This window comes from Lipotes vexillifer, unplaced genomic scaffold (genome assembly GCF_000442215.2).
Source record: "Lipotes vexillifer unplaced genomic scaffold, Lipotes_vexillifer_v1.1 scaffold578, whole genome shotgun sequence".
Classification (NCBI taxonomy): Eukaryota; Metazoa; Chordata; class Mammalia; order Artiodactyla; family Lipotidae; genus Lipotes; species Lipotes vexillifer.
In genome coordinates, this window is record NW_006780523.1 from 1274397 (window position 1) to 1283020 (window position 8624).

The window sequence follows — 8624 nt, forward strand, 5'->3', positions numbered from 1 at the left end:
ATTGTAGGTGGCTTGAATATTTCCTGTTTAAAGTTCTAGGATGTCTGGGACTGTAAGCAAAGTTTTCCTTTGCAATTGTATCCTCAATGCTGAATACAGTGCCTGGCAAATAGTAAGCAGTCAGTACATGTTCAGTGAATGAATGAATGGAGGTAGGATGAACAGTATGGGTGAAAACCCTAATCAAAGTCAGCTACTAAGAGCCAGAATTCATGTACACATTCATCCAGTCATCCACCAAACATTTACTGGGTGTCTACATGCCAGGTACTATTCTTGGTACTGGGTTTATATTAGAAATTAGAGCGACAAGTTCCCTGCCTTTAGAGGACTTACCTTCTATTGGAGAGACAGAAAACAGTGAGCCAATAATCAGATAAATTATTTCAGATAAAGACATGTGCCCAAGAAGGAACTAGTGTTTGCAGGGTGATGATCTTAATGTGACAGAAATGACCTGGGACTACTCGGCAGCCAGTTTCATCTGTCTGTGTGTGAAATGACATTAAGGGTCTTTAAGCCCACTCCTTGGCCTTCCAAAAAACAAGTGCTATACAAATCCTCAGCCTGAGATTCTTCTCTCTAATCATCTGAACTAACTGCTTGTAGTGGGTTGAATAATGTCCTTCAAAGATACGTTCACCTGGAACTTCAGAATGTGACCTTATTTGGAAATAGGATCTTTGCACTGTAACTAAGGTGAGGTCACACTGGAACTTCAGAACGTGACCTTATTTGGAAATAGGATCTTTGCACTGTAACTAAGGTGAGGTCACACTGGAACTTCAGAACGTGACCTTATTTGGAAATAGGATCTTTGCACTGTAACTAAGGTGAGGTCACACTGGAACTTCAGAACGTGACCTTATTTGGAAATAGGATCTTTGCACGTGTAGTTAAGGTGAGGTCACACTGGATTAGGGTGCTTCTAGTCCAATGACTGGTATCCTTTTAAGAAGAGGGAAATTTGGACACAGACACACGCAGAGGAGACCACGCTATGAAGACACAGACACACAGGAGGAAAGCTGTGTGACAACTAAGGCAGAGATGGGAGTGCTGCAAGCCAAGGAATGCCAGTTTGACTGGTGGCAGTCATGAGAGCCAGGAAGAGGCAGGAATACTTCTTCCCTGGAGCCTTCAGAGAGAGCAAGACCCTACTCGTGTGTTGACTTCTGACGTCCAGCCCTCAAAACTATGAGAGAATGATCTTTTATTGTTTCAAACCACCTAGTCGGTGGTAGTACTTTGTTAGGGCAGCCTAGGAAACTCCTACATTGCCCAGGTCCAGGAAGTGTCTTCCTTTGAAGTGTTTTCCTGTTGTCACACTAATTACTAGGCTGGTTTATAGAAAAATAGGGGGAGTGGCTGTCATTTGCATGTTTAAGAGTTTCTGTAGGAGGTGATACTCTTCAAAATTCTGTGTGCCAGGGCTTCCACCAATTCTATTGAAGAACTCCTGTGGATAAAAGTTGGAAAGTTCAAATAAACATAGGTCAAATCTTAGATCATAAGGCATTAAAGGACCTAAGAATGTTATTTTGCAGGTTTATACCTTTACAGTCAAGAAGGGCTGGGAATTTTAGCGTAAATTAACACAATTACATAGAGCCCACTTGAGAAGCTTTCAAATGCACGGAAATGAGGAGGTAGCAACATGATACCGTGGCTTTGGAGCTAAGAAACCTGGCTTGAACCTGGAATCTCAGTTCCTCTCCCTTCTCACTGTGTGATCTAGGTCAAGGCACATAATGGCTCTGAGCCTCCATTTACTCAGCTACAGAATAGGAATAATGACGCTGCCCCTCGGGGGTTTTATGAAGAGTTGAGATGATGTAACACAGTACTTAGCAACGGTGCCTGGCAGATATTTACACCCTCCATCAACAGCTGTTATTACACTAGGTTAAACAAAAATCCAGAAGTATAGAAATATCTGTTTCAGAAAGGTAAAATCAATTTGGGAAATAATTTAGGCTGTAAAGGGCAAAGGCAGAACTAATTCTCATCCGTCTTCATTTAATGCCATCTACAAAGTTAGACTTTCAAGAGTTTCTTCCTCAGGTCTTCTTTAAATTTCTTATAACATTACTTGTTGGAATTGCTCCCAGTAGCTCTGTTGAATGTTTAATATACAAAGTTTCATGTTCACTTTATCCAGTTTTGTTTCGAATCTAGTCTGTTCACCAGGCCCCTTAGAGAGTTGACCACTCATTTTCAGTTCCCTGGCGTTGGTATCTGCCATGAGCATCTATTTGTGCGGTTTGAGGCGGAATCTACCACTAAGCTAAAAGTGGGGGTTAGCTCGATCTCTGTCTAATTTTGAAGGTCAGAGTTCTCTCTTCAACCTGGCGCCATGGCAGGGGACCAGAGCATTGAGGCAAAGGGCGGTGGGAGAGGCTGATCCTAGCATCACTGCCGGCTGTAGCGCTCATTTCCTTTCCTGCTTACCAGTGACACTACGTCCCAGTGCATAAGCATCTGGGCATTTTACACAAACGTCTCAAGCTGCCTTGCTATCTTCTCCCTGCAGATGCTCTCCTCACAGTGTTGCCTTTGAAGTCAGGCGGCCAGCAATCTTCAGCAGAGGGAGCAAGCAAATTGCAGCAGTTGGGACAGTTTGTTTGGCATCCTGTGTGCTCATTGGGGGAGCTTTTAGATCTCAGAGGCCATGAAAGAAGGTCTGCATTCGAACACCTCGCCACTGACTTGGGGAGGAACGTAGCAATCATTGCCTTGGAGCCGAAACTGGAATCTTAGCACAATTAATATGACGCCGGCATCAAACATTCATAGCAAGGGGCAGGATATCAGAGGGCATTGATTTGCAAATTGTGGTCAAGAGACCCCTGGGAGCCCCTGAAGTCTTTTTAGGGTGTCAGCAAAGTAAAACTTTTTCATAACACCAAAATCTTCTCTGGCTTTGGCATCCTCTTTCTTTCATGAGCATAGAGCAGAGTATTCCAAAGGCTACATGACAGGTGATTTTGCAATAGGCTGAATGCAGAAGCAGATATGGAAGTCCACCCTTAAAGAGATTTCTAACACTGTAAAGCCCTGCTACCCTCCTCATTAACTTACTTCTGGAAAATGGAATTATTTTATAAAAAATGTTATTTATGTTTGTATGTAATGGTTTCATTATTGCTCTTTCAATTAAGCTTTTTACTTTTATATAATTTATTATAGATTCACACACAGTAGTAAGAAATAATACAGAGAGATCATGTATATTCTTTGCCCAGTTTATCCCAAGGGCAACATCTTGTAAAACTGCTGTACCGTAGCACAGTCAGGTATTGACGTTGATCCAATCAAGAACAGATGGAACAATTCCATCCTCTGGAGGAAATGGCCCTTTATTAGCCACACCCACTCCTCCCCGCCACCATAGCACCTGGCAACCAGGGACCTGTTCTCAATTTCTATAATTCTGTTATTTAAATGAATTAATACATAAATACATTGACTTTTTTTTTATCAGTTTTGCTCCTTATACAGAACATTTCGATAGATATAACTCACAATAACAAAAGGTCTTTGGGATGTGCAGTAATTTTTAAGAGTATAAAAAGATCCTAAGACCAAAATGTTTGAGAGACACCAGGGTCATGGTTAGGATCACCAGCTTCTGGTTGTGAGTTGGATAAGTACTAAGCCTTTATGTCTATCGGTTTCTTCATCTGTAAAATGGGGAAAGCCTCATCAGAACATTAGGATTCAGTGAGTTCATGCATATAAAGCACCTCGAGCAGTGCGTGGCACATAGCGATTCCTATATAAGAGTTCGGGGTTATTTTTGTCGGGTGCCTACGTCTAGCCTTGGTTGTGGATGAAAAGGGCCAACTGAGGACACAAGCATTCTCTACCTCTTCCGCTCAGTGTTTCTTGAACACCTTTGCACTCTCTGAAAACCTGGGTCACTCATTTGTGGCCCTTACACCTGCTTGCATTTAATCACATGCCGTATTAGCTGAGTCTCTGTTATAGCATGAGTCTCTGTTATATAGTGTGTCTTGACAGCACATCGGGATTGTGAGAGTCTGAGACTGTCTTGTAGGGTCTCCTCTATTCTTAATGCTCTGCACATAAGGGATGCTTAGGATATGCCTTTTTACATGAGTGAGCTATATGCCAAAATATAAGAACTGTGTTAATCCTATGCCTAAACATTATATTTGATGAAGTATTTCTAGATTGAGGAATCCGCCAAACTCTCTGTTTCTTGTTTTGTTTTGTTTTAATTACTTGAGGTATATTTATTTTTAATTTTATATTGGAGTATAGTTGATTAACAGTGTTGTGTTAGTTTCAGGTGTACAGCAAAGTGATTCAGTTATGCATATACATGTATCTTTTTCAAATTCTTTTCCTATTTATATTATTACAGACTCTTGAGCAGAGTTCCCTGTGCTATATAGTAGGTCCTTGTTGGTTATCTATTTTAAAAGAGATAACTGTACTTTTTAAGATAACCTGTGAAATTACTTACTACCAAGCAAGGTCTAAGAATGACAGATTGATGAAAAGAATTACAGATTCATAGTGATATCAACTCATTTATTGATATCAGTTGGAAATAAGGATATTCTTTTTATTCTTTCATAAACACACAGTTATTTCACAAAACCCTTGCAAAGTACGTTTACCTTATTTCTGTATTTGGGAATTCTTCAATGTGGAAATTCGAAACAATTGGTGCAGAACACAAGGACAACGTAGATATACAGTGACAAAAAATGTCTGATGCTGCAACAGCCCTAAATAGTAAAGGGTTGGCATGTGCCGAGACCCTGGGTTATGAGAGGCTTCTGGGCTTGGTGCCAGGGTTAAACCTGAGACCAAGGGTGATTGTGTGGTCTGATAGCCCATTTTAGTTGGTCTCTAAATACCACAGACCTCCCGACTCCAGTGCTTCCAAAGTTAAACTACAATAACAGCACAATGGTCTATAACATCAGTTATAGTTAGAAAATCAGGATCAAGTGACAGTCATGTTTGCATTGCCCTGCTATCCAAACCATGAGAACAAAATCATTGGAAACTTGCTAAAATGGCATACTTGCGCTCAATGTTGATAAAATGTTATCTTTCTCTATTTTCTCCTCTTTCTACTCATTCAGTGATACGTGGGTATTTTCTCCCTGTGCTGTCTCACCCAGCACCTGCCATAAATCTTTATAATAGCATGTGTCACACTGCTGTACTTACTAGTTTCTGTGTTTTCTTTTCCCTTATTTTGTGTCAGGTAAACTTTTAAAAATCTGATTAAAACTCTGGATTCAAGCCACAGGAAGTGTAGCAGCATATAGTGGTAGTTTACGCATATAGACTCTGGAGACACACTGCCTGAGTTTGAATCACAGCTCTGCCACTTCGTAGCTGTGTGACCTTGGAATAGTTGCTTAACCTCTCTGTGCCTCAGTTCCCTCATTGGCAATATGTGCATGATAATAATAGGAAATACTCGGTAGAGTTTTTGTCAGTTTGAAATGAGTTAATGTAAATCACCTAGAACAGGGCCTAACCGATAGTGGGCATGAATGAAAGAATGAATGAATGGACGAATACATATGAATGCAGAATTTTGTCTGCAATTTCCAAGTGTTGGTCGACCCCCGCCTCCCCAGCTGCGGATCCTGGATCCCAAATAATCTGCCTTTGCTTTTGACTGAGTGCCTTTAGGGAAGGAGATGTGACTTATCCATGAGTATCTTCTGCATTGAACCTGGAACACAGGAGACTTTCAGTAAGTTCCAAATATAAATGCAGCATATTCTTTTCCTTCCCTCTAAGTCTCGTAGTTCAGGGGGCCTGTTACCTGTCACGTGAAAGGATATTGGCCAAATAATGAGGCTTCCTAGCATTCTTCAAACGCCATGCTGTACAGGAAGGTAAGCCCCCGTCTAGTGTTAATTATTACTGTTACTAGTAGTATAACTATTGGTAGTAATTGGGTCAATAATAAGAACAACTAAATAGTACATGCTTACCTCACGCCATCCATCTACTAGGTACTATATAGACATGGATTTTAATAATTTTACATACTAATTTAGTAATTACTCTCTGAGCACTTACACTGTGCCTGGATTATATTTTTTAATCCACAACAGGGAGGTGTCATTGGTATTCCATTTTGAGTGTTTACAACTTTTTTTTTTTTTTTTTTGCTGTTGTAAAGTTATTTGCAATTTACAAATGAGAAACAGGCTGGGAGATTTTGAGTAACTTGCCTGAGGTCACAGCATGGAGGCAAAATCAGGTCTCACTGACTACAAAGGTTCTTAGCAACTCTGCTGTTCTCAGGCTGATAAACAGAGGGAAACACCAGGGAACCCATTTGCCTCAGGGTTAAAAACTACCAGTTTCACTTTGCCCAGCTCTCCAGCTTTCTGGGGATTCCTCTTGGGTGCCTTGGCCAAGAACAGTTGGTTTAGTTCTTAAAAGGTGATAAAGATGTTTGTGGACTTTAGCATTTCTAACTCCAAAACTAAGAGTCAGGAAAGAGTTAGAAAATAAGTATTTTTGTTGTGGTTAGCAGCATATTTTGGCCTAGAATGCCTATCGGCTAATTCAGGTGAAGCTCCAAACATACTTGTTTGCTCTTTTCAAGTGAAAGATTATTCATATTTACAGGAAAAATACAACATGCTTGGATGGTATGTGTCTATAGCTTCATCCTTGCATTCCCAGATGTCCTCATAAAACGGCTATGAAAACCCCACCAGTGTTCACTGTGAGTTTTGTGAATTAAGTTCCATCATTAGAATCATAATAACTATAAAGCTTAGTGAGAAATGGCAGTGTGACTCCTAGAGGCTGTCTTTAGGAATGCAGTACACTGGAAATAACAGGCAGTTCTCGCCCTTAATTTTTTCACCATTCCTCCCACCTTTCACTCTGTTCCCTCCCCACTCTTTGTCACCATGGTAACCTTTCTAAACAGAATATTACCTCCTTGTTTAGAAAGCATCACTGTCTCCCCTCATTGTCAAGCCTTGTTGTGCTTTGGAACCACTTTGGGTACTTGATGATAAGCAGATGCATCACAAAGACTCCGAATCTGAAGACCTAGAGTGAAACTGAGGAATCTGCATGTCTTATAAGTACCATGGTGATGTTTTTAAATTGATTTTTATCGGAGTATAGTTGATTTACAATGCTGTGTTTGTTTCAGGTACACAGCAAAGTGAATCAGTTACACATGTACATAAATTCACTCTTCTTTAGATTCTTTTCCCACATAGGTTATTATAGAGTACTGAGTAGTGTTCCCTGTGCTATACAGTAGGTCCTTATTAGTTATCTGTTTTATAGTTCCCAGGTGATTTTTGTTGCTGGTGGTTTAAAAACTACAGTTCTGAAAACACTGATCTTCAGGATTTATGTCTACCTCTCTAATTTGGCTTTTAAGGTCTTGCTTGATTTGGCTCTGTGTACCAATTATGGAAAGGTGTTTTTCAGTCATTAATGGGTATTGCATTTTATGGAGTACCATCTTTGGCATTTAGATGGGATTTGTTAATGTTGCTCAGGTAGGTTTCCTAATATCTCTCCAAACCCACCCACCTCTTCTTCCCTTCTCCACAGTTACTACCCTTACTTTGTCATCACTATCTCAGTCGTGGCCTATTGCCCCGGCCTGTGGTCTTACACACTTTTAATCTGGCTTTCATCCCGTAGTCAAACAAGTCTTTCAAAACGCTAAAAATATATTTAGCTACAATTTCTGTGAGCGTTTACTAAGTTCCAGACACTGCTTTTAACAGTTTTATCCACAGTCGCATTCAGTTATCCCCCAAGCCCTGTGAGATACATATGATTACTCTCCCTGTTTTAAAGCAGAGTGTTAGCAGTAGAAAGTAGTGGAACCAGGATGAAAAGCTGATCGTTTTAGCGCTCTGTTTAAAATCCCTCAGTGGGACCCCTTTACCTATATGACAAAAATCTGTGCTTCAAATATGACCCCAAACCTGCTCTGCAAGCTTTGTCTCCTTCCTCACACACTGCTCTACTATGCCAGTCTAATAGCTCTTCCTGAAATGCATTATATGTTTTAAAACCACTAAAGTATTGTGCATTATATATAACACATTATGCAGAAGCCTTCAGAAGGCTTTCGTTTGAGTAAGAAAAATGTACTCTCCCTAGTCTGACAAACTAGGAAAAAGATGTCACATGCTGGGCAGATCCAGCCCCAAAGGAGCATCCGTGGTGAGCAGAACACAGGCTGGATTTCGGCTTCCCCTCCCCCCACCTCAGCTCTGTGCCTTTGTAGGATGCACAAATTGTGTTGGGCCTCAAGGCCACTGTCATTGTATGTGCTGACCCCAGGTGCCGGAATGCCCTGTTGCTCTGTCTGGGGAACCATCCTTTAACACTGGGCTCAAATCTTTCTTCCTTTCTTCTCTCCCTCCCTTTCTCTCCCTTTCTTCCTTCCTCCCTTCCTTTCTTACTATATTTCAGCAAGATATTTACAGATGCCTATTATATAGAGGGATACCATGAGATAAACATGGTCTCATCCTTTATGGGGTGAGCAGACTAGCAGAGAGGAATCCTTATCCTCCTGGAAATGTTCCAGAGATCCTCCAGGCAAGCTGATCAGCCCAGCATTCCTG